Source organism: Pinus tabuliformis, chromosome 8, assembly GCF_031772625.1.
Source record: "Pinus tabuliformis cultivar Carrire ecotype Pingquan chromosome 8, CPIR1, whole genome shotgun sequence".
Taxonomy (NCBI): Eukaryota; Viridiplantae; Streptophyta; class Pinopsida; order Pinales; family Pinaceae; genus Pinus; species Pinus tabuliformis.
The window spans coordinates 1,895,857,159-1,895,881,545 of NC_142294.1; positions in this window are offsets into that span (position 1 = coordinate 1,895,857,159).

Below are 24,387 nucleotides of genomic sequence, written 5' to 3' on the forward strand. Positions count from 1 at the left end.
TTGGGTCAATCTGGATTCCATATTTAGAGATAATTTGGCCTAATAATTTTCCTTCTTCCAACCCAAATAAAGACTTATTTGGATTCAGAGAAATGCCATATTTTCTGCATTTAAGAAAAACTTGCCTGAGATGATCCAGGTGTTGTTGATCTGACTTAGAAAACACTGTAATATCATCAAGGTATATAACCAAGAAGTCATGTATTTCCTTTGCAAAGGCAATATCCATTGCCCTTTGAAAGGTGGCCCCTGCATTTTTCAATCCAAAGGGCATTTTGACATACATGAAGGTGCCCCATGGGGTTGTGAATGTAGTTTTTTCTTGGTCATCAAGATGGACTAAAATTTGGTTGTAACCCGAGAATCCGGTTAAAAGTGAAATCCTTGTAGAACCTACTACCCTTTGCAGTATGTGATCCATTTTAGGTAAGGGATAGTTGTCTTTGAGTGAGACTTTGTTCAAATTTCTAAGGTCAACACACAGTCTGATTTCTCCTGTTTTCTTTCTTGTAGGGACAAGATTAGACACCCAATCTAAAAACCTAATGGGGGCAATGATTCCTGCTTCATACATTCATTTGATCTCCTTTTCAATGGAAGGTAATAAAACAGGATTGATTCTTCTTAGCTTTTGCCTAAAAGGTTTTTGATCTTCTTTCAAAGGGATAGTGTGTTGTATAATACTGGTATCATAGGATTTTAAGTCTTTGTAACTCTAGGAAAAAACATCCTAGAATTCTTTCATTAGCTCAATATATTTCAGCTTCTCATCGGGGGTAATGATTTAGACAATTTTATTAGCTTAGGATTCTCTTGAGTTCCTATGTTGCATTCTTCAATGTCTTCTTTCAAAGGCTCCATCTTAGGCTTTTTAGGAATATCATTGGAGTCAAATAAGTCCTCCAAAGGAGTCAATCCCTTGGGTAATTGGTTATCTTTGAGATTTATGACTTCAGTTTCATCATCAATTATTTCATCAATATCCATTTTCTTTAAGTCCTGAATATCTGTTTTCATGAATTTAGTAGGGTGAAGCATGTTTATTTAGTTTTCTTCCAATTTGTTAATTCCTAACTCATTAGTGTGATCAAAATATGAAACTATGTCTACATCTATATTACTGCTAGAAAAATCTTCATTTAATGTCAGAAAGTGATTAATCTGCTTATCGTTTTCAAAAACTTGTTAGTTCTTAAGATTATCAGGTATAGCTGGCCTATGCCTAACCTCAACAGTATACTGGTGATTGGGTTGAAAAGGCAATTTGCAGGTGTTGGCAAGCATAGCCAGGCTATGAGCTTGCATGTTATGTTTTCTAGGAATTGTTGCAAGCTTGGTTTCTAAAAAAGTGTTAAGGATTTCTACAATTGTACCTCTGTAAAGTCCTATTCTAGGGTCTGTGGTTATGTAAATTCCATTAATCTATTTAACTATCATTTCAGAATCTCCCATGATTGATACCTTTATAGCTCCTAATCCTTTGACTAACTTGAGGCCTAGCAAGAGTGCTTCATATTCTGCCATATTTTTTGTGCATTTGAAATTTAACCTATAGGCATGACCTTCTACATTATCATTTTCTAAGTTATAGATCCATACCCCTGCCCCTGCTCCTAGTTTGTTTACTGAAGCATCAAACTCTAAATGCCATAAAATTTCATGTTCATAATTTGTATCTAGAGTAGTGGAATCTTTCTTAGCTAAGGTATCTGGATTTTCTTTGTCATCTGATATCTCTTGAATTTGGACAGTTGACTTTTCTTTTACAATTTCTTTTGGTTCTACTGCTACATCATTTGGAGTATCTTCTAGATTAGTTTCTGCATTATAGAGAATAAAGGAATCCATATCAGAATGCACTAAGTAAATAGGAAAGTTTTGAGGTCTTTCCTGACTACTCACTACATACTTCATTAAAGTTTCTCTATATAGCTTCTTTGGTTGTCCAAAAATAGATATGGTGGTGTATGACATGTCTAATTGTAGAGACCCCTAAAGTTTGGCACCCCAGGATCTGGACAACAGCATGCCATACTTGGGTGGAATGTCTGCTACCACTATGTCCATGAGTATAGTTTTGGCAGGGTATTGAACCAAAGAAACACATAAATCCTTTATAAGTCCTAAACACCTCACTTGACTGGAATCAAAGGAAAATAAATCCCTATAGGGTCTAGTGATGTCTAAGTTAAGTTTCTCCATAATAGATTTGGGCATGAGATTGTGCGAAGCACCAGAGTCGAACATGGCATTATGCAAAATTTTGTCATGGATATTGAGACTGACATAGAAGGGTGGTATCCCTCCTTCCATTGGTTTCCCATTTACTTCAGGGCCAAAAATCAACTCAGGCTAGTCATCAAAGAGATTTACAGAATCTTCATTTTCAATGACATTTAATGATTTGTTTATCTGAGACCTGTAAGCATCATGTTTTACTAGTTCTGTCAAAGGAACTGAAATTTTAAGCTTGGCCACCTCTGCTCCAAGATTAAAGGGCAGGTTTACTTTGTCTGTTTAAAATTTTGGATTTTTGGCAGCAGTGTTTTCTATGTTTTCTTCTCTTTCAGGATTTGGGACATCCTTTGCTGATTTTTCTAATCCGATATTTGGAGAATCTTCCACTATTTCCTTGGAGGGAAGTGAAGTGGAAGGTTGCTCATTATTGGGCTTATTATCAGACACATCTTCTATGGTGCGGCTGGAGGGATATTGATTTGTTTTAGAAAGGATCTAAAGTTTTTTTGTCACTGGAACTGTTTTACCCTTTTTAGGTTGATTAGGTCCTGTTTTCTGGTTTGGTTCCGAGGCATCAATACTTTTTCTGCTTCTTAAATTATACTGCTTATGTACCTCAAAAAATAGTAGAGTCATATCCCTGTCTGAAATCAAATTATTCCCTTGTTTGGGTCTGGAATTGTCAGAGGACATGGGATTCCTGGTCGTCTTGAGTTAGGAAGATGCCTTCCTCATCATCTAAACCCATTAAATTGATTGGAGTGTCTTGTTCAGGGTCTTCTGAGTGGGAGGCCTCTGCATAGTTTTCATGGAAAGGTGGTTTGATATTCTGTTTAGGAATATTCTTTCCAACATTTTGGTTCTGATTTTTCCTAAAGTTAGGATTTCTCCCTGAATTAGCCTGTTGGCCATCCCAAGGAGATTTTCTTTCAATTATTTCAACTTTGTCCAACAATCTATTCATTCCTTTAACTATAGATCCATCCCTTGTTCAAAGGGTGTATTCTCTTCTTTTGCAGGTATTTTTCTCTCGTTCCTAGCTTTGGCTCTTTTAGAAAGTAGGTTAGCCTCAACACTTACTGCTACACTCTACATTTCTTCTAGAGTGGGGGGGTTCCTTTCTCTTAACTGGAAAGCCATATCTGAATCAAATCCATTAGGAAATTTGATCAGGGCTAAACCAGGTGGGGGTCTAAGGTCGAGTGGAATGGCACTATAAACACTATTGAACCTAGTGCAATAGTCCTGAATGGTTTCATGAGGTCCCCTCTTAAGGTTCTCATATTCAGATAAAATCTGCAGGGGGTCCTTCCTTTTCTCCCACCTATTCAAGAATTGTTGGTAGAGAAATCTTAAGATATCTATACTTTGTGGGGCTAAAGATCTAAACCAAGTTCTAACTTCCCCAGTCAGACTTTGAACAAAAATTCTCATTTGAACATCAACTGTGTCAATTTCATATATCTCAAAATAGTCGGTCATTTTCTTAGTGTGCTGCTGAGTTGTGTAGGTTCCAGTGCCATCAAAAGTAGTAATTTTACTCTGATAGTCCTGAGGCATGGCACCTAGGGGAGCAGGCATCACAAGGGGAGCATATCTATTGGCCATGATTCTAGGTTGGGTAGTGGTATGAACGGGAGTTGGGGTAATAGGAGGTGTTTGGGTTATGGAGGAAGAACTGGAGGTGGTAGTGGGATGTTGGGTGATGATTGGTGGGAGAGGAAGTGAAGGGATGAAGGGAGGGGTGGAATGGATTTCAGAAGAGTGAGGGAATAATGATGAACTAGCAGAAAGAGAAGTAGTTTTAGAAAGTTCAAGTGTTCTATCGGTGGTAAGAGATCACTGAGTGGAATTCTGCAAATATCGATCAATTGACAAATTGGCTTGTTGAGTTTCAAGTTCTCTGAGGAATTCTGGATCCTGGACTAAGTCCAATAATTCACTGTTAGATGTGGTTCTAAATAGAGAGAGTTCAAAGTGTTCATCAAAAGGAAGATCTTCTAGGAAAAGCCACTCAATTGGACATGAACGTGATCTGAACAAAGGTATGGGGCTCAATGAACTTTCTTGTCTTCTAATGATTCTTGGAATCAAGTTGGGATTTTCAAACACAGGGGGAGGATTTGGATCAGGGTTAGCGCTGGTGTAATGAGTTCTTCCTGAAGCCAGATTTCGAGCCTTTCAATGCTATTCTTTTATGGATTTTTCAAAATAACTTCTATCACTCCTTTAATATATTTCAAATCAAGCTTTTTAGGTTTCTTAAAGGTTTGTTTCAACTGAGGATTAGTTCTCCCCAGTATGGTTGCCACTATCTTATCACTCGGATTTTCCTTAGAAGTTATTAAAAGAAGGAAAGGATCTAAGGTAACTACAAACCAACTTTTAGACTTGGGTGCTAGCCCACCTAAGTCCAGAGAGGGCTCTCCCTTTATGATTTAGCTATGTTTGAAAGGATTTTAGGCTAGTATTAATGTTTAATGAGGTTGTTCTGTTTGAGAGTGGTAGAGTTCTGAAAAAAATGGGCAAACTAGGCTTTTAGGCCATTGGGCTATGGAGTCAATCAAGGATAATTCATTGGATTAAGTCAAATTGCTGAAGTATGAGTTCAACAGGCAGGATAGCAGAATAAAAACAATGGGGCTTGAATGGACGATAGTTCTTCTCAAAACTAGAGGGAAATCAAGAATCCTCAAGTTAGGATTAGAAAGAGGAAAGGAAGATAGGTCAACTAGCAAAGGGCAATTAAGAATCCTATACCAAGGACTTATTAGAGAAAAACTACAGGGATAAAGGAGTAGTTAAGAATTCCTTTATCGAGATAGTTTAGAAGAAAACATAGAAATGGTAGACTGTTGATAGCAGAGAGCAATAAATCTAATTATGATATACTTTGACTATTTTACCATTTAGATTTAAGATGCATGAAACATTGAAACATATAGAAAGCACATAAAATCACAAGGATAGAATACTTATTTGTATTTATACTGCATGAGAATCTGATGAAATGTCCTCAACTTTCGTTCCTTTTCCAGCAAAAATCAAAATTTGACTACAAAAGCTTTCTCAGATTGATAGCATAGATTTAAAGAGATGTTATAGAATCCACCAACAATACTTCGAATGGAGAAGTATTTATACAAAAATTACATCAAAAATATCTCATAACCACATGATATTTATTATAGGGAATACAAAATATCTTTTACAAAAAGATAGAAACAGATGGAAAATTGATTGTTGTTGTCCCTTTATTTGTGAATAAGCTGGAGGTTGAAACTCGGATTTGCCTCTTGTTGTTGCTTTAGTAATTGTGTGCTAGATCTTTGCTTAATTTTCCCTATTGATACTCTTTACCTTTTTACTAGACTTTACCTTGGGATTTGAAACGTTGGTATAAAGATGTTCAAACTGTGGATTCTCCGATCACTGATTCAAAAGACACAAGCCACAGATCTCTTAAATCCAAAATATTTTCTATTTACCTCAGAGTTACCATAGTAAATTATAGGATATTGGTCCACCATTCTTCATTTCGTATCTTCATCCTGATCAATTTCCTGTATATTTCATCAGCTTTGTGTACTTAGCAAAATTGGGATGGACGGTAAACAAGTGTTTCACTTCATGCTCAATATAGAAAATATTTTCCAAACCATCATACAACACTTTTCCTGTAGGTAGTTCTTTCACTGTGGAAGAGCTGGCTTGATTTCTGGCTTGTTTGTGTATTTTCTCAATGTAGTCATCATGAGTCATCAGCTTGTCATTTATGACTAGTGGGCTTGGAAGTCCTTTATCCCTTAGAATTTCATATTTTAACATAAAATCATTTATGTCCTCTTGAATACTTTGACATCTTTTTTCCAAGTTAAGCATTAAGTTCTTTTTAATAAGAACTTTCTTAATTTCAAGGATAGTACCTATTCGATCCTCGATATCCCATTGTTCCAGCTAGTGCTTTCTTTTGCTATTCAAGAAGTTGATCAATTGGGTTGCCTCTTCAGGTTTCTCTCCCAATTCTTCCCTGGTCTTCTATATAGCCTCTATAGCTAGTCTAACTAACTCAGTCTGTTCAAAAATGATCTGGATAGAAGACCAAATATCATTGATGGAATCAATGATATTGGTCCATAAAATCTCTCTAATACCTCTCAAAGGCTTTTCCAATGTTAATTCCTTCTCTAATGTCTTGATTCTTTCAATCATCTATTTTTTCTCTCTTATTCAGTGTAATTAATATGTGATAGCTCATACTTGTTTTCCAAGCTGGTAACCATTTCTTTTAGTTTCTTTATTTCAGTTGCTTGGATTTTCATTTCCTCCATGGACTTTATTAAGTCTTTTGTTTGCCCTGTTGAAGTTACTACTGCTTCTGATGTACTTGTTGTTGTTACTAGCAAATATGTTGCTAGGGGAATGTTGGGTGCCAAAGATGTTGCAATAGTAGATGGCACTGCTGTAGAAATTATGGGTATTACAGTCTGAGGAACGGTGGTCGGCTTGCCTTGCTTGGATTGCAAAGCATTTTCTAGTTCTTTCTCTGTTTCTTTCAACTGTTCATTCAACTTAAGGACCAAGTCCATAAGTACTTCCTAATTTTGTTCCACAATTGCTTCTGTAGTTTTTGGATGTAGAAGGGGAGGGAGTTTGAGTTGCTTCCTAAGTGTAGTGATGTCATCATTCTTTTTCTTTATCAATCTTTCAATTGCTTCAACATCTTTGGGATCATGTCCCTACTCAATCACTAGGTCTTCTAATGATTTTATCCCTGTGTCCTTAGCCTGAGAAGAGGATTTTTCCAACTGCAACCGTGTTGTAGTATTACTCAGAGAATTCTGCATCTGATGTGTAGTGATGGCTTTACTGGTCAATGTGGAATATACCATCTCACCTGTTTCCTTATGGAGCTCGATCTGATCAATTGGATGGATGTCTCTGGCAAGAACTTCAAAATTTGTTTTTAAATAATCAGCCATGGACTTTGGCTGTTGTACTATTGCCTTCAAAAAGCTCATCTGCATCTTTCCCTCTTTGATGTCAAAGGCTGACATCAACCTTGTCTAATTTGTAGGAGCCATTTTCAGATATTGGGCATAGGTTTGAGCTTTGAGCTTCTCATTCCTAGCTTTAATCTCTTTGTACTTTTCTTTCAAATCATGGCTCTGCTCTGAAGCTGTCCTTAGTGATGACACTTCTATACTTTGTTGCTTGCTTAGTGCCTGTGTTTGAAAGGTAGATGGTGTCTCCCCTACTAGTGTTGTCTACACTGTGTCACTTCTTGTCTCTTCATATTCCTGTTTGGACAGAGGATTCAATCTCTGCCTCTTTACATATACCTAGTCCAATGGCATTGTAGAGGGGCTAGCCTCATTCTGACTTCTTTTTTGAATTCGCTCCTCAGTAAGAGGGGTCTGCAATACTGGAGGGTTGCCCATGTTTGTATCAATCTGGGTCAACTCCTCAAAAATGCTTTGTGACCCTGAATCATTTCCCTGTCCTGAAGTCTCTGGTTATCTTGATGTTTGTGCACTATGCTCCTGTGTTGATCTATGTGAAGATTCTCGAGGCACATGTACAAATGGATCCAGATCAAGTCTTCTTTCCAAATCTTTCAAAACATTTTCTACTTCAACTTGTGTACTATCTTGTTTTATAAGTGTTCCCTCCACCCATTCATTTTGATTTGCATATTGTTCTATCTCTGGAATTCTATGATGGATGTAGGGGGATAGTTTATGCTTCTGCCTTCTGTCACAGATGAAGCTATGAGGATCATAAGGCCAGATGAAACTCTTTTTCAATCTCAATCTCTCAAGGATTTCCTCTGCCTCTTTCCCTGCTTTTCTGTTGTTGCAAATAAATGGGCCTAGGTGATCCTTTATCCTTAGCTGAGCTTTCTTCTTAGTCTTCATAAAGTGGATTTCATCAGAATTGATCATTTTCCTGTAGTACTCCAGGGCAAATAATCGCATGGGGAGGTATTTGGGCAGTTTAAAGGGAGGCAACTCACACCCATAAATTCTGATCTCGGTATGGTTCTGGTATAAGTACCAGTCCCCAACCTTGTATTGCTTGGATAACTGAAGAATTCTCTTAATATCATCATTGATTCTGGGAGGGGGACTTCCTCTCAACATGGTAGTTACTAGATGCACAAATTGATCAATAAAATATGTATAAGGATGGGGAGAAGAAGGCGAATAATGAAAAATGGAAGTCCAGAAGATGACTAACCTAGGGTTCCCTTTGGTGTCAAGCTTTTGTACAGAGAAATGGAATTTATCAGTTTGGTAGTATAAGAAAGATGATATAGGACTGAAGAATATTTAAATACTCTCTCGTTCTCTAATCTCATGAATTGGTCATGCATCTTATCAGCAATGAATGCAGCATAGTCAAATTTGGCTGCAGGAGGTTGGTCAGGGGTGAAAATAGACATGTAGGCAAAGGTCATTTCATCTACATACTCACTAGTGGTAAAACCCATAATGCAAGCAAACATGGTAACGATATCCCTGCCCAGACCAGTAAAGGCGCATGACATGTAAGGAGGGGGGTCTTTTGATCTATATTTTTCTTCAATGAAAGTCTGACTGACTTGGTTAATTTCGGAATTGGATAGCCTTGAAGATTTTTCAAGTAAATCGGCAATGGAAAGGGGAGTGAGGTCCTGGCCAGGTTGTAATTGCAACATTTCATTTATAGACTCAGCTGTAATGGTGAAAAGGACTTTCTGGTCAGGGGACATTACAACTCTCATATTGGGGTCGTAGTTTGCATGGCATTGGTGGACAATATCTAGGAAAATATGGACAGTGGGGAATTGATATTTCGGTAGGTTTTGATTCCCAAAGGCCTATTTTATCAACATTGTTCAGATAATTGTCATGATACTTGCAATATAGCTTCAAGGGGGTTTCATCAAAAGTAAGGTCCTTTATTTGAAAATCTCTATCAGTCAAGGGAAGGTGGTCCAAATCCCTATGGGGAGTAGTGATTGGCATGACATTTAGGGCGACGGGAGCTTCCATCCTTGGTTCTTGTGTATTCAAGGAAGAAAGTTGGGGTTTTCAAGGATTTTAGATAATAAAAAAATGCTTAGGGAAGCCTTGGGGCTAAGAAACAGCTTAATTGTACTAGATTACTTGAGTTTAGAGTAATTTGGTGGAGGTTTCAGTACAAAAATAGGGTTTTTGAGAAGGAAATGTGGCAAATACCTGGTTATGGTTGACTGAAGGGACAAATGGCTGTGGTGAATGCTTTTCTAGGTGCGCACAGTAGTCTGCAATGGCCTGGAGTTCAGCGACTGATGGTGGTTGGCGGTTGGGAGTAAATTGTTGGTTTCAACGTACTCTGTGTGTGCATGGAAGGCAGAAGTTTCTTTTTTCAGTAAAAAAGGAAAACAACGAATATTTTTTTTTTTATGCACAAAGTCAATGAATTTGGTGGGTGAATGCAAAAACGACAGTTGGGGTCAACTAACCGATGGGACACTTTGTCTTTTAGTGGAGGCGGTAAGCAGTATCTATCGCACTGCTTTTGGGAGGTTGGTGGTTTTGGCAGACATTCGCGTGATGCCACAAATTGGATGACATGTAGCATCGGCGGAAAGTCAAAATAGCTTGCATCAGATGGTTAATGCTTGACCAAAAGGCCCGCGCGATATGAGCGAGGGTCGTTGGATGAGGGAAGGCAGATCGCGCGGTAATCAACAGTGGAAAGTGTTAGGGAGTTAATGGAGGGGACCCGATGGCATAATCAACATAATTAAAATGACTTTAATTATATCGGGGATGATATGAATGGAAAAATAAAGGATTAATAACTTTAATGGTGTCGGGGGTGATTGTATTGGCGGAGAGACTATTAATTATTCCAGATGATTAATTAATCCCTTTTTTAACGCGTCGAGGGGTTTTGGCTCTTAATTAATCACGGTTCAATTAATTAATCCAACTTAATTGAATTTATTATGGTTTATATTTCAAGCCATCGGGACGGGATATTAATTTATTTTGGGATTTTTATTAATAATACGGGAAAGGGTAATTTGTTTTTGGAGTTAAATAAATAATAAGAATTAAGAGTTAATATGAACACAGAAAAGGAAATGCACTAAGTAAATGTTTCCGAAAATACATTCATCATCCAACATTATGACTTAGGCTAAAATGTGTTTGTGTGGGGGGGGGGGGGGGGGGGTTATGAAGAACCATTTATTTTTTGTAAGTAAAAGAGTGATTTTACCTTGGGAATGAATGAATGAATGAATTATGAAGGGGGTGAATTTTGATGAAGGGGCTTTAGCACTTAGACCTTACAAGTTATTGGGCCAAGGGTCCGGTCCCTCTAGAAGTTAGAGAAATGCTCTGAGACCCTTTAACTTTCAGGTTGTTGGTGCCTTTAGTACTTATGGGAAATTAGTAAAATTTAGGGAAAAAATGAGTGAGGTTAATTAGTTTGAATTTTGTCTATGATGTAAATGTCTTCATTGTCATCCATATCTTTAAGTGCTTTTGATGATGAAAGTATATGACTTGATATTTGGATAATCATTCATCATACATAATTTTGCAACCATTCATCTACTTACCCTACCTACTTATTCTACTGTTGTGGTCACCAACAACCCCCCTCTTTGTTTGATATTAGCAATAACACCAAGCAAATGGGGACCCTTAACAAAAAAATCCAAAAAAAAAAATTATCAAAATTTTTGTATTTTAACTCCTTAAAGTTGTATCGCATCGCGAGAAGAGAGTGAAACGTTTTCCTATGCACATAATAAGCCGCAAAGAAGCGACGTGAAATTCATCGCATCGCTTACATTGTGAAGCGCTCTTAAATGAAAAACTTAAGGAATCGCCGACAGCCGATATGCGACGTCGCATGTCGCAAACATCGAATAAGTAGCACACAATGATTAGATGACTAAGCGCGATTTGCGATTCGCGATCTGCGATGTTGCGATCTGCGATGAATGCGATCATCAATTCCTGCAATGACACATCTTGACGATGCAATCCTCGATACTGCGATGCGAGTCGCAGAAATCACTCATTGCAAAATGTCCTCGACATAGTGTTCAAGGAAAGTTGTCTGTAGACCAAAATTGGGCGCGCGCCTTAAAAGAAATTAATGATTGTACGCCAAAGTATCCAAGAAGGATTGTGTTGTGTTTTTCGAAGAGTCAGTTCATTATGAGTGTCATGATTATGCATTCATTAGAGCTTAAATCTTTCATGTCAATCTTTTCGTCATTACTCTTTTCCTTTGCGTAAACTGTAAGACAACAACTAACATAAAGCAATGTGCAGGAAACATCTAAGGAAAAGGGGAAAGCGTCAATACTCGGAGAACAGAGAAGAGATGCCTTCGCAAACGGATGTCGCATGCAGCAGGACCGTGGATTCCAAAGTATCACTCAACAGATATTGATGTCAATAGGCCATCCAAAACTCAGAGTCAAAGGCGCACAAAAGCAGCATGTTTACAAAAGATCCTGAAGCTTAGACTGGGTAAAGCAAAAAGAAAAACGCTAAAGAGGGAAAACGCACCAGAAAAGCCTGGAACAAAGAACGGAAGAAGTTTTCAATACAGAAAATTGTTCAGAGAGCAAAGTCCCTAACTTATTCAGTCATTCGCAAGGCCAGAAACCGAAATAGCAACAGCACAATCAGTTTGAGAGAAATTTGGGTTATACCAAGTATACACACAGTGAATACACCAAGCCAGAGGAAGATTTTCGAAAATATCTTCTAGTTTGTCAGAAAGCGGTGCCAGCTCTTGTTATTTCTATTTTCATAGCTCAAACGAAAGGAGAAGACAACCAGCCGACTCTTCCCAGGTGAATGTTGCATTGCTTACAGCACTAAGGAGAAAATACAGAAACGGTTAGAAATTAGATTCAATTTTTAGAAATAAATTTGCTTTAGTAGAAGGGCGGTCATTTGAAACCGTGTCCTAAATTTATGTAATTAAGATTAATTAGTTAGCAGTATTTAAACCCTTCTCAGGAATTTGGAGAAGGGTCCGGAAATTTGTCAAAAAACTTGTCCTCAGAACATGCACTTTTGCACCCTCGAAGGGGGTTTTTGATGAATGGATGGATCGAGATTTATCAATGTTTGCATTTAATGTCTGCTACTGATGTTGCACTTTTGTACTCTTAGTAGATGTTAGAACAAGTAGAGATAAATCGTTGTTGCTTGAAGCTTATGAGTGGAACCAGTCATAAATGATACTTTTATCTCTTGACCATTTCTGCTTATATTCTTAAAGTGATGCAGTTTTCAGTTGTTTATATGTTAATGCATGAATGTGTGGGTTACCATTTGGCACTTCTGTAAGGTGGAGTCATTTATTTGTGTTTGATATATGAATAACTTATTATGCGATATGCTGTTCACAACTGTTTTGCTTAACTTTTTATGCAAAGTGGTTTATCTTAATTGATTTCTATTCTTATGATAGCTGAATGATCTTTATTACCAGTTATTATTCGAAATCTCTTTAGATCGCATAATAGAAGAAATACACCCCAGGTTAGCGTAGATTAGATGTGTTGTTTCTTATTAGATTACAATAGCATAGAGTTAGTTTAGAAGTTTGAATTAAATTAGCTTTAAATACACCTAGATCAGCATCATCCAACTATACACACACACACACACCCCTTAGATTGGGAAACTGGTCCCATTATCCCCAGTCGGACCCGCTATACCAAACGGATAAGGAGCTGCCAACCAAGGTCCGGATCGGGTGGGTATCCCCCTTGTTGTCGACCCGATTTTCGGGGCTTCAACATATTTGGCGCTAGAAGGAGGGCCCGAACTATGAATGGCACCTAAATCAAAATCTAAATACCATTCTAAGAGTAAATCGCCCTCATCAACTCCCCCGACTTCCCCATTACGTTTAAATCCAGAGTCAGAAGTCGCTCGAGTATCAACCGCTGCTACATACCCTAATATTTCAGACCAATTTACCATTGAACCCCCTGAAGTTCAAACTCTGATTCACAAACTCCAGGGGTTTTCTATTTTTACTCAGAGGTCTGATAAATCTCAAAGCAGCGTGACTTCGTAGTACAATCCTGCTCATCCCCTGACCAGATTAAAGAGTGAAAAATTTGGCATCCAGCCAACTGAATTCCCTCTCCCCACCAGGAAAAGAGCAAGGAAAACACCACCAAAGTCTGACAGTGAGACTCTTTCATCTACGTCATCCATTTCAACTCCCTCACCGCGAAGTCAGCCACCCACATCTTCATTCCAAACCACTCATCCATCTTCCACAACCCCTCCTCTTCAATCATCAAAGATCATAATATCTTCATCTTCCCAGCATCAGGGATCATCCTCTGCACTTTCATTTACTAGCAGCCCAACGATGGCCCAGTCTCCATGGAACAATCCTGGGGCAGTTTTAATGCCTCCACCCTTGAGCCAAATACCGGCCCATCCTAAGAAATGGCTACCCAAGTTCAATCCAGAAGCAGGCATGTTAGCTGAAGAGCATATTAATAATTTCATGCTTTCTGTTAATCTCAACGGAGTTACCAACGAGGATGCTGTCGTCCGGCTTTTTCCCTACACAATGCAAGGAACAGCCGGGTCATGGTACTTTTCATTACCTTCCGGGTCTATCACAAGTTGGGACATTTTTCAAAGTCAATTCCTTACCAAGTTTGGTGATGACAGATCAACGGCGACGTTGATCAATGACCTATCCAATCTTAAAGCCAAGGCTAGAGAACCCATCAAAGATTTCAATTTACGGTTCAATAAAATCCTCAACAAAATTCTCGCTGCTTCCCAGCCTAGCGAAGAAGTAAGATGTGAATGGTACATTACGGCCTTACCATCAAACTTGGCAATCTTCGTGGATAGGGCAAATAAGACAACCTTAGTTGAAAACTTGACAGAGGCGATAGCAGTAGAGAAACGCGTAGTAGCCCTGGAAAAAAGATCTGCGATAGAGGAACGCAAATCTAAGAAAGTCTCCTACAAGGAAGACCCCAAGAAGAAACAAACGAAAGATCCTTTCGATTTGGAAGGATTACAAAAAGTGTTAAAAACCATGTCCAATGAGATGATTGACATAAAAAAACAAGTAGCAGAAACTTCTTCAAAAAGGCCCTATAGAGCTTTTAAAAGAAATCCTTCAATGGATGTAAAACCACCCAACGCTATCTCAAACGTCGAATCCAAAGAAGAGGAAGAAGAAGAGAATACCACTGAAGGGAAGACCGATGACGAAGAAGTTGTGGAACTACAAGGAATGTGGGATTTCATCCTCCCACAAGAAGAAGATCAAGAAGCATTTCCGGTTAGCACACGAAGCAAAAATCAACTTGATCCTCCCCAAACTACCCCTAAGCAGAAGGGCGCAAGCCCTGCAACAAAAGATAAAGTCGCAACAAAGAAAACGATTGCTAAAGCGACTCAATCTAGCCCAGTCCAATCAGATCAAACACCTCCATCAAGAACACTGATTGTGTCGGATGAAATGGAGTACAACATTATTGATGACATGAAAAAGACTAGGGCTAATATCACTCTTTATGAGTTGACCAAATTGAAACATCAACAGAAGATAATGATGAAAGAATTACATGTCGTGCCTACTACATATTTGCCTACAGTTGTAGCTTCTCACAACTTGGGAAGACCTCCAACCAACACGATCAATAAGGTTGACCCAAATGACATCGCCTTGATTGGAGGAAGATCAAAGTCTCACACTCCCCCTTTTCTTCTCACTTATGAAATTTTCAACAAAAACGTGCACAATTGTTTGGTAGATTCTGGTGCTTCAACGAATATTTTACCCAAATCAATATGTGCCAAGTTGAATGTTCAACCACAAAAATCCGTAGTGCACATTGTTTAGCTTGATCGATCTCAAGTCGAAGTGATTGGTGAACTTAATCAAGTGACCTTAAGATTGTCGTCTAACCCGAAGATATGTCAGGTTATTGACATTCTAGTAGCTGATATCCCTAAATTCTATGGCTTAATTCTTAGCAGGGATTGGTCCGAAAAGCTCCATGGATACTTCTCAACCGACTGGTCGCACATGTGGTTACCCTACAATGGTAAACCGAATCAAATAAAGGTTGAACGAGAGTTACACCAGAAGTACATAGTAACGGAATTGGAGGGAGAAAATGAAGCAATAGCATACAATAGCAGTATCATAGGCAATTACTCGGTAGATTCTTTCCTCGGCAATTTCAATGCTCATACCTCACCTTACTTAGAAAATTCAGTTTTGTCCCAAGTCGAAAATTTTTCCCAAACTGATAATTCAAAGTGTGTTAATTGTTTAGATAACCCTGTAAATACATCTTTGTTTTGGAAATTATATTTTGATGGCTCTAAATCTAACAAGGGAGCAGGAGCAGGATGCATTCTAATTAGCCCAGATGGAAATAAGACCATGCTTACGTGCAGACTTGAATTCGATTCACAAACAATACAGCGGAATACGAGGCCTCGGTGCAAGACCTATACAAAGAAATCGGGTTGAACGTTAAGTACCTTCAAGTCTTCGGAGACTCTGAGATTGTCGTCAAATAGGTACGTAACACCATACATTGCCTATCAGGTCATTTGAAGCACTATCAATCTTTAGTACAAGATCTGACTGCACACTTCATAGCATTCAATATTTCGTCAATCCCAAGACTCCAAAATGCGAGCGCAGACCTATTAGCTAACGTAGCCTCTAGACTTATTCCCTCCGAAGATTTTAGTCCAGATAGATTCTCAATAGAATTAATCTTTAGACCGTCCATCCCTGACAACATTACAAACTGGAGAGTATTCAATGACGATCCTGACATTGTAAATTTCCTCACTTCTGAAGGATCCTACTCCAATCAAATAATTGACGAAGACCATCATGATCGACAAATACAACAAAATAGAACTGATAATGCTATACCTAAATCGGTGGTTAAGTTAGAAGACTTATATGATTTGAAAAGTCGGTTTAAAAGGTCTACCAATTCTAAGCTCTACAGTTCGACTCTGAACTATGAATTAGTAAACCTAGGAACCGATGATAAACCACAAAACGTTAATCTAGGCCACGGCCTAGCCCCTGAAGAAAAATTAGCGTATATCCGTCTTTTGAGACAATACAAAAACGTTTTTGCCTGGAATTACGATGAGCTGAAGACATACGACACTTCTATCATTCAACATACTATCCCTATGATTGACAATGAAAAACCTGTCCAACAGAAACTCAGAAAAATCCACCCCAATCTAGAAAATCAGATAAAATCTGAGCTAAATAAGTTGTTGAGAGCCAGAGTAATTTTCCCTGTCAGAAATTCCAAATGGGTCTCCAATATGGTACCCGTTAGAAAGAAAAACGGAGATATTAGAATTTGTATCGATTTCCGGAATCTCAACAAAGCCTGTCAAAAAGACAATTTTCCCCTCCCACCTATGGAGCAGATATTACAGGCAGTAGCAGGCTCAGAATTAATGTCTTTTTTGGATGGATTTTCAGGATACAATCAAGTGATGGTACATCCCGATATCAATTAAAAACCACATTCCGAACTAATTGGGGCACATACGCATATCGGAAGATGCCATTTGGTTTGATCAATGTCGGCGCTACATTTCAGAGAGCCATGGACATCGCATTCAAAGGTTTAGTCAATAAATCTGTAGTGATTTACCTGGATGATATAACAGTGTACTCCAAGAAGCAAAGCGGCCATCTCAAAGACTTGAAACAAATCTTTCAACGATATTTAAGGTATGGGATTTCACTTAACCTAAAGAAATCTTTTTTTGCATTAAGTGAAGGAAAACTTCTAGGATTCATAGTCTCAAAATCTGGTATTCACATTGAACCTGACAGAATCAAAGAAATTTATGAAATATCCATGCCTCATAACAAAAAAGCCATGCAATCTTTCCTTGATCAGATCAATTTTGTGAAGAGATTTGTCCCAGACTTCTCACGTATCGTTTCTCCTTTGCAAAATATGATTAAAAAGAATTCAAATTTTAAATGGGGTCAAGATGAGCATGAAGCATTCAACTTGATCAAACAAGCTATCATTAACGCTCCATCTTTAGCGACCCCGAATTTTTCAGAATCTTTTATCTTATACACATTTGCCTCAGAGAAATCTTATGCCGCGATTCTAACTCAAGCAAATCAAGAGAAAGCGGAAGCTCCAATCGCATTTTTTAGCTCGAATTTACAAGGTGCTGAACTCAACTATTCAGACGTGGAGAAACAGGGATATGTTGTTTTCAAAGCGATCAAATATTTCAGACCTTTCTTGCTTAAAACCCATACTAAGGTCATAGTGCCGTTTCCAGCGGTAAGAAACCTTCTGATACAGAAGGATGTGGGCGAAAAAAGAGAAAATTGGATCACCGCTTTACAAGAATACGATCTTGAGATCAAACCAGCAAACATTGTAAGAGGTCAAGGCTTCTGCAAAATGTTGGCTGGAGCATCGCAAATTCCTAAGAATTCATCTGAAGAGGTACATATGTATGAGGTAAGCCTAAACGATGCAGAATCATTATATTCTGACACCATTTATTATCTTAAGAACGGGTATGCTCCATCACACCTGGATCACACCAAGAAAAGAGCTCTGAGATTGAAAGCTAAACAATACCAGCTCATAAATGATGTTCTGTTTAAAAGGAATTACGATTTTGTACTTCTTAGGTGTCTTGAGAAAATTGAAGCCAAAAAGGTTTTGCAGGAACTCCACGATGGACCAGCAGGAGGACACTATGCTGGAGATGCTACTGCACATAAAATCTTACGTGCGGGATATTATTGGCCCACGCTGTTCAAAGACTCACACAGTTACGTGAGGAAATGCCAAGTCTGCCAGACTGCTGTAGGGAAACAAAAGAAACCGTCCATGCCACTATAGCCGGTTAACATCGAGCAACCATTCAGTCAGTGGGGCTTGGACATAATAGGTGAGATCGTTCCTCACTCTTCTAAGCAGCATAGGTACATCCTCACGGCAACAGATTATTTTACTAAATGGGTAGAAGCAATTCCTCTCAAGACAGCTAATTCTGAAAACATTATTGAATTCATAGATCAATTTATAATCACTAGGTTTGGATTGCCAATGGCCTTAATGTTTGATAATGCTTCATACTTTTCTGGAAATACGATGACTGAGTTTGCACTTAAAAGAGGATTCAAACTGAAATATTCGTCCAACTACTATCCGCAAGGTAATGGATTGGCTGAATCAACAAACAAAAACCTGATCATGATTATTAAAAGAACAGTCGACCAAAACCAAAAGAATTGGCACAAAGCGTTGGTAAATGCTTTATGGGCAGATAGGATAACAAAGAAAGCTTCAATCGGCACTTCTCCCTTTAATTTAGTTTATGGGAAAGAAGTGGTTCTTCCAACTCACTTAGTCATCCCCTCTTTGTCTTTAGTACAACACATCGATGAGGTATCTACCTCCTCCATACAACTAAGACAAATGGAAATAATAAAATTAGAAGAACGACGAGAACAAGCTAAGAAAACCCATGCCCATCACCAAGCACTGATAAAATCCTCTTTTGACTCAAGCATAATGACCAGAAAAATTTTTCAGATGGGAGATTTAGTTTTGAAATGGGATAAGGCTCATGAAGAAAAGGGCAAACATACGAAATTTCAGAAACTGTGGCTTGGTCCTTTTCAGATTGTAGAAGTCATAAGCCCATCGATGTTTGTGTTGCAGGATTTAGTAGGTAGAAGAGATTCTTTGCCTGTTAATGGACAGATTCTTAAAATATATTTTCCATAGAAGATCACTCTTCTATTTTTGTAGGATAGTTTTAGTTTTTATTTGTTTTTTCTATTTCTTATAAATAAAACCAGTTGTAGATGGTTACTAAAGGGTTCATGAAAAAGACACCAATTCTCTATCAGATTTTGAGCTTTTCGCTTGTAAAAGTAGCAAAAATTTTCGAAAAATCTGATCTTTATTATTGACAGGTAGAGTTAACTTTAGCCTAGACATGATACTAGTTTCAACTTCAAAAATTTGATGAAAGCAACCTTTGGTAAGAAATTGTTTTATATCAGCACAATGAAAGGTATCAATAATAAAATAAATATTTTCTGTAAAGCTGCTGTTTTCAAACTCTATTATTGTCGTCCAGAGCTTTCTTAAGGAAAAAAAATGACTTCCTCCCTACTAAAGAAAATCGCAGCATTCAGAGGAACAATCCGAGAAAACACTATATCTCAAAGAATAAGAGGTCTCATCACGAGCCGGCTTATCATGATCACAGATATTATAACTTGCTGACTTTGCCAATACTGTCTACCAAAACAGGGCAACGACTCAAGATTGTTGCAATCAAAAGACAAGGGGTCTCATCACGAGCCAGCTTGTTCAGCAAAAGTGTAAATCAAGTGAATGACTGTGTCATAATTTGGCCACCAAACCAAGACATTGTTCTTTAGAGAATAAAAAAGGAAAAAGTGTCAAAAAGGGTTTTCCTCTGAAAAGTTGTAAATAACCTTAAGCAGGATAAAGGATCATTGCTGGGTAACAGGTAACCCTGTCAAGGCTATGGACGCTTGCGGGCAGCAGAGGCTCTACCTACGACAAATGAGCATATTTTAAAAGCCAGCAAGCAGAGAAGACCTTATTTTATCTTTAAAAGACCAAGTAATGTCTGGTGTGAATACAAGAACTAAGCCTGAGGAAACAAACAATTGGAATATGAAAAGGTTGAGACAAAGTATCATTGATAGGATAAGGCGTAATGTACTCTATCTGTCCATAACAAAATTTAGACATATGAAAATTTTTCTACTTCGGAAGTTGAAATTCAATAGAAAAGCAGAGATAATTGGTTCTTCACAGTGAATCGCCATTGTTGTGGTCACCAACAACCCCCCTCTTTGTTTGATATTAGCAATAACACCAAGCAAATGGGGACCCTTAACAAAAAATCCAAAAAAACATTTTATCAAAATTTTTGTATTTTAACTCCCTAAAGCTGTATCGCATCGCGAGAAGAGAGTGAAATGTTTTCCTATGCGCATAATAAGCCGCGAAGAAGCGACGCGAAATTCATCGCATCGCTTACATTGTGAAGCGCTCTTAAATGAAAAACTTAAGCAATCGCCAACAGTCGATATGCGACGTCGCATATCGCAAACATCGCATAAGTAGCACACAATGATTGGATGACTAAGCGCGATTTGCGATTCGCGATCTGCGATCTTGCGATCTGCGATGAATGCGATCATCAATTCCTGCGATGACACATCTTGACGATGCAATCCTCAATACTGCGATGCGAGTCGCAGAAATCACTCATCGTGAAATTTCCTCGACATAGTGTTCAAGGAAAGTTGTCTGTAGACCAAAATTGGGCGCGCGCCTTAAAAGAAATTAATGATTGTACGCCAAAGTATTCAAGAAGGATTGTGTTGTGTTTTTCGAAGAGTCAGTTCATTATGAGTGTCATGATTATGCATTCAATAGAGCTTAAAGCTTTCATGTCAATCTTTTCGTCATTACTCTTTTCCTTTGTGTAAACTGTAAGACAACAACTAATATAAAGCAATGTGCAGGAAACATCTAAGGAAAAGGGAAAAGCGTCAATACTCGGAGAACAGAGAAGAGATGCCTTCGCAAACGGATGCTGCATGCAGCAGGACCGCGGATTCCAGAGTATCACTCAACAGATACTGATGTCAATAGGCCATCCAAAACTCAGAGTCAAAGGCGCACAAAAGCAGCATGTTTACAAAAGATCCTGAAGCTTAGACTGGGTAAAGCAAAAAGAAAAACGCTAAAGAGGGAAAATGCACCAGAAAAGCCTGGAACAAAGAACGGAAGCAGTTTTCAATACAGAAAATTGTTCAGAGAGCAAAGTCCCTAACTTATTCAGTCATTCGCAAGGCCGGAAACCGAAATAGCAACAGCACAATCAGTTTGAGATAAATTTGGGTTATACCAAGTATACACAAAGTGAATACACCAAGCCAGAGGAAGATTTTCGAAAATATCTTCTAGTTTGTCAGAAAGTGGTGCCAACTATTGTTATTTCTATTTTCATAGCTCAAACGAAAGGAGAAGACAACCAGCCGACTCTTCCTAGGTGAATGTTGCATTGCTTACAGCACTAAGGAGCAAATACAGAGACGGTTAGAAATTAGATTCAATTTTTAGAAATAAATTTGCTTTAGTAGAAGGGCGGTCATTTGAAACCGTGTCCTAAATTTATGTAATTAAGATTAATTAGTTAGCAGTATTTAAACCCTTCTCAGGCATTTGGAGAAGGGTCCGGAAATTTGTCAAAAAACTTGTCCTCAAAACATGCACTTTTGCACCCTCGGAGGGGGTTTTTGATGAATGGATGGATCGAGATTTATCAATGTTTGCATTTAATGTCTGCTACTGATGTTGCACTTTTGTACTCTTAGTAGATGTTAGAGCAAGTAGAGATAAATCATTGTTGCTTGAAGCTTATGAGTGGAACCAGTCATAAATGGTACTTTTATCTCTTGACCATTTCTGCTTATATTCTTAAAGTGATATGCAGTTTTCAGTGGTTTATATGTTAATGCATGAATGTGTGGGTTACCATTTGGCACTTCTGTATGGTGGAGTCATTTATTTGTGTTTGATATATGAATAACTTATTATGCGATATGTTGTTCACAATTGTTTTGCTTAACTTTTTATGCAGAGTGGTTTATCTTAATTGATTTCTATTCTTATGATAGTTGAATGATCTTTATTACCAGTTATTATTCGAAATCTCTTTAGATCGCATAATAGAAGAAATACACCCCGGGTTAGCGTAGATTAGATGTGTTGTTTCTTATTAGATTACAATAGCATAGAGTTAGTTTAGAAGTTTGAATTAAATTAGCTTTAAATACTCCTAGATCAGCATCATCCAACTCTACACACACACACACCCCTTAGATTGGGAAACTGGTCCCATTATCCCCAGTCGGACCCGCTATACCAAACGGATAAGGAGCTGCCAACCAAGGTCCGGACCGGGTGGGTATCCCCCTTGTTGTCGACCCGATTTTCGGGGCTTCAACACCTACCAATTTTTCTTCTTTTATTACGGTGCACTTAAACTGGCAAACCCTTATCAAAACCTTTTCTTTTCTTTTACAATGGTGTTCTAACTAATTCTAACCTTATTACGTCCAAGGGCTCAGATTAAACTATTGAGCATCCTTTTATTCACTCTACCTATCTACTTATTTTCCAAGATTAAACAGTTTGGTCAGATTTTATTCTCTATCTCTAAGCATGAAATTCAAAACATGGAATAACCAAGATTAAACTATTTGGTTACCATGGATTGTGGCATAAGTAACAAGTTGTACACAATCATTTATACAAAAAGTGAAACAGTAGTGGCATTTGGGCTTGCACACTTTCATGGTCTTTTCTTTTTGGGGTTCATTTTTCATCTTTTTTTACCTTTTTCCTTCTTTTTGCCCTTTGATTTTTCTTTTTGGGCATACCCTCTTTACACTTTTTAATTTTTTTGATTTTTTACAAATACGGAAAACATTTGCAGAAAGCAAAGGTATGTACATATTTCAGAGCTAAACCAAGTCAATCATGATATATGACACCTATTGGTATAGGAACATAACACCATCCAAGTGTAATGAAGCACTCCTTTGTAGTTAAACAACTTATATACCTTGAATAAAGTGGAATTTATGGACCTCTTGGTACAAAACCCTGCTTTTGAGCATCTACACAGTTTTTCTGAACAAAAACCTCACATGTGTAGTTTCTTCCACTGTAAAACTGCGTATAACTGCGCTTTGTTTCTGAACAAAAACTGTGCAGGTCAATCATAAAAAGTAAAAATAAAAAGTGAGATCTAGAAGCATTGTTGGGTGAATCATTCCCAATGGAAAACCTCGAACTCATGTTTATTCGAGCCTAACCTCATTTTTTATGGAACTAATTCCCATTATTCAAGGAGCCCCCATCCCTCTTTTAGTGGATCTCATCCTTGGATTAAGGATCTCAAACTACTTCCTTTTGGCCTATTAATCAAGCCATAGGTGGGGGAATTGAGAGAGGCTGCTGAGAGTAAGTTTATGTTGGAGTAATTAGGTTGGAGAGCTTATCATTCTTGGAGAGGATTGAGATAAATGGGAGGAGCTTCACAACATCAAGGCATAGGTTTTGTAGCTCCTTTATGTTTTAGAAATTAATACAAACAAGCATTTCTTCTCACTTCATTGTTTAATGGATTAATTGATCAATTTCATGGAGGGTTTATGTTATTAATATTCTTCCATTGGAATGATGTTATTTATATTTTTCCATTGGAGTGATGTTTGCTACTAGTCTCCTTGATCAATAATTTGAATTATTGAATCATTTATGTTGCATATGCCTTTGATCCTTTGTTGTTTCCATGTGTGCAAGTCTAGATTCAAGCATGGAGAAGCTGCACTGAAGCACAAAGAGGAATCTTCATCAAGCATGTTGTAATAAGGATGAATTTATATTTCTTACCTTGTTAGATTATGATTCAAGGAATGATAGATTTAGTGAAGGAATTAACTTGTTTGACTATTTGTTTATAGTTTCCTTTTAGGATTTAGGGAGATTTCTTTTGTTAGCAAGAGGAATTTATCCGCCTAACATCAGGATCTCAAATTATAAAAGCATAGTAAATATTTCAATCACTCAGTACTAGAGAGGGAGTTACACATATACGAGAGTTACATAGGACAGGAAGCACAACTACAGGGTTGCTATACATTGAACTCTATTTTTGGATGAATTAATAAAAGGTGATTTTCTGTAGCCTTAGTGTCCATTTCATGAATTGAGCTTAGACGTGCAACACATGGACAGGAAAGGCCGCCTGAACCCATCGTTTTTGCAGGGTCAACATAGATTATGTAAGTGTGTTTATTTCATTTTTATATTTTATTCCTTGCAAATGGTTTGAAGTAGAATTGGTTGCTTTGTCAATTTATTTCTACACTCTAGATTATGTAATTTCCTTCTGATTTATGGTGTGATCCCGGGAATAGTTTTGTGTAGGAAGTGTGTTTTACTTCAATCAATAAATTTACATTTGATTTCCAAGTCATTTTGTT